The following is a 3,189-nucleotide window of genomic DNA, read 5'->3' as shown; positions in this document are numbered from 1 at the left end:
GGTGAGCTAACATCCGGTTAGTGAGGGAGCTGGGTTCTGGTCATGGTAAGGCTAGTGGCTCAAGGCCCATGATAAGGGTGGGAGATGGCTAGGGTCGCAGTGGGGCTGGGTATGGTTTTGTTTTGTTTTGTTTTTGTTTTTAGAAAAAAGTTGAAATACTCCCTTCGTCCCTTAATTGCATCCCTATTCTAAATTTGCACGGCAATTAAGGAACTTGGAGTAACCTTAAAACCCATGATTAGAAAGTACAATGGGAATTACAAGACATTTATTGCTGTTTTTGAATAAAACAAAGATAGAATGGTATTAAAGCAAGCACATGCCATCAGTTCCACTACAAGAAAATAACCTTTTCGTAGCGATTAATTTAACCTTTAGTATCGATTGTAATTGCAATAAAAAGCTTTCCCAACGAATGGTCATTCGATACAATATCCCTCGTTGCCTTAGCCATTAGTAGTGGTTTTCAATATCGTTGGGGTTGGCCTCAATAATCGATACGAAAAACTACATCCAATCGTGGTGATTATTGTAGCGATTACAATTGCTATAAATGTTTAACTCATTTTCTTCAAAAAAAAAAAAAACATGCGTATGATCTTTAGAAGATTCGAACATGCAACCTCAAACTCTTATATTAAATGTTTCACCAATAAGCTATGACATATTTTATAAATTCTTTGTCAAACAATATTTATATATCTAGTGTTGAAAAGGCTTTTCGTATCGATTTTTAGGATTTAGTGGCGATTGTAAATGATACGATTTCTCAAAATTATATAAATGTGTAAAAATAGTGTGGATATGTATTATTATGTTTTCCGTATCGATTTTATATGGGAAAACCATGGCGATTGTAAAATGATACGAATTCCTTAATTATTTCACAAACATACTTGCATATTGTAGCGAATGTACAATCGCTACGAAATAATCGTTATGAAAAGACATTTTTCTTGTAGTGTTCTTTGAAAAGAAAAAGGACTAATCACATTTGTTTATGAAAAATAAAAGGACCAATCATATTCAATTATAGTGTTGCACATGGATTCAAAATGTTATGAGTGGGAAAATATGAGTGAGAAAATTATATTATGGAAACTGTGCAACCATTAATTGCAAAAGAGAAAAATAATTAAAGTAGTGTCACATCACAACTATTTAGGGATAATTTGGGGATATTTGGTAAAAATTCACTTACTATAAAGGAAAAGTAGGAATGTAATTTTGAAACACCCAAAAAGAAAAGTAGGAATGGACAGAGGGATCAGAGTAGTTAATCACTAATAATCATTTCTTAAGACAAAATTAAGATTCAAACTTATTTTTTGACCAAGCATGTGGTGACACATGTAAATTAAACTTAATTAAAAATAATAATTACCTACTTAACCGGTTACAGGTAAGTTGCGAGCATTTTGAGGGGATTGAGTATAAAGGTCGGATTATTAAAAATAAGGTGGGAGTATTTTGGGCAAATGAGGCAAATGTTGGATTATTCTTGACATTTTTTTTTTTGTTTTGAATTAAATTAATTCATTAATAAAAAAAAAAGTCATACGACATATATATTCTATAGTTTTATTGGGAATAACATACATGATCAATGTAATTACTATTTTTAAATATTATCAACACAACTAATCAACAATACTTTTTTCTTTCAATTGTAGTTTTAATAATTTTTCCCTTATCATGTCCATTTTCTTATATGCATTGCATTAGTTTATTCCAAATGAGTTGCCTCATTTTTATGTTATTACAAGTTAATTATATGAAAAAAGTTTATTACTATCTTCTTGGTCTTGTATGGACCCGGTCTACAATAAATTATTGTAGACCCAAAATTTGACACTTTCAAATGATATAATCACATTCTGGATGATATAATCACTTTTTTAGACGATATAATTATTTTTTTTGTGAGTCATATTTTGAATTATATAATCTCATATTAAACCATTTAATGAGATTATATAATTATCTTTAGGATGATAAAATTTAAAAATCATCTTTTGAATGATGTAATTTATTATTTGATACTTTTTATAATGATAAATTTACTTTTTGAATAATACATTTACATAATAGTTTCAGGATGATATAATCACTTTTGTAGTAATATAATCACATTTCGTATGATATAATCACATTCGTATTGTATACTAGAAAGTTGGGTCTACAATAAGTTATTGTAGACCGGGTTTATTCTAGTCTTTATATACTATCTTACATCCCACAGACACTAATCTTAATCTAATGTTCATTTAAGATAATGCCGTATTCATATTTAACAAACACAATAATAGTATAGTGTATTAATGATATCAACAAATTTAAAACTTTAGTAGTCAATTTTAAATAAGTGTGTGTTCAAATTCAATGCAATAACAAAGTGTTTTTTAAAATACTAACCTTGAGCCAGTGTTAATAAAAAGCCTAAAGCGTTGGGCAGATCGGATGTATTGAGGTGCAATACCGGCAACATAACAAACCTCATCTTGGGAGGGAAACTGGTAACGATCACCAAGAGTTGCAGCAATCCAAATTCCACCAGGTGCGTAGATCTCATACCGCCATGTTTCCACAACTATACTATCTTGATTGCGGGGAAGCTGGAGCGGAGGGTGCCAGCCGCTATTGATCGTGGTGCTGACGAAGGCATAATTAACAGGTTCCGGAGAATTACCTAGAGGACGCCCACCATTGTTTATGTAGTGTTCTAAATTGTAAAAGATATTGTCCGGGGTGCCTTGTTGACGCCTCGCCTGAAATCCATCTCGAAACACCTCATTGTAATGGGCACGATCCCACCTGAACACATGCCGGCTGACATCTGCATCTCTGGTGCTGTTCCGGTACTCAATGTCAGCTAAAGGAGGATCTAGGAGCCGGCAGTTGAAGTAGTAAATTGTTTCTACTAAACATTGGACTCCCAGCTCTTCGCATTCGTCTAAAGGTTGTGGGTAGTTTGCAGCACAACCTCTCCAAGGAGAATTTGGAGGGATTGACATTTTTTTTAAAATCACAAATAACCAAGATAGCACCTCTCCTATATCTTCTTTAATCTGTAAACCTTTTAAAAGTTCAACGCTGTTCTAGAGTTCAAACATTTAAAAGTTTAACGCTCTTCTATTGTTCCTTATGAAAAGTCAACTACCAAAATGCCCCTAATTTACTATGGTCGGA

The sequence above is a fragment of the Chenopodium album genome, chromosome 6 (genome assembly GCF_948465745.1).
Source record: "Chenopodium album chromosome 6, dcCheAlbu1.1, whole genome shotgun sequence".
In the NCBI taxonomy this organism is placed as follows: Eukaryota; Viridiplantae; Streptophyta; class Magnoliopsida; order Caryophyllales; family Amaranthaceae; genus Chenopodium; species Chenopodium album.
Note: the sequence above shows the minus strand (reverse complement) of the source record.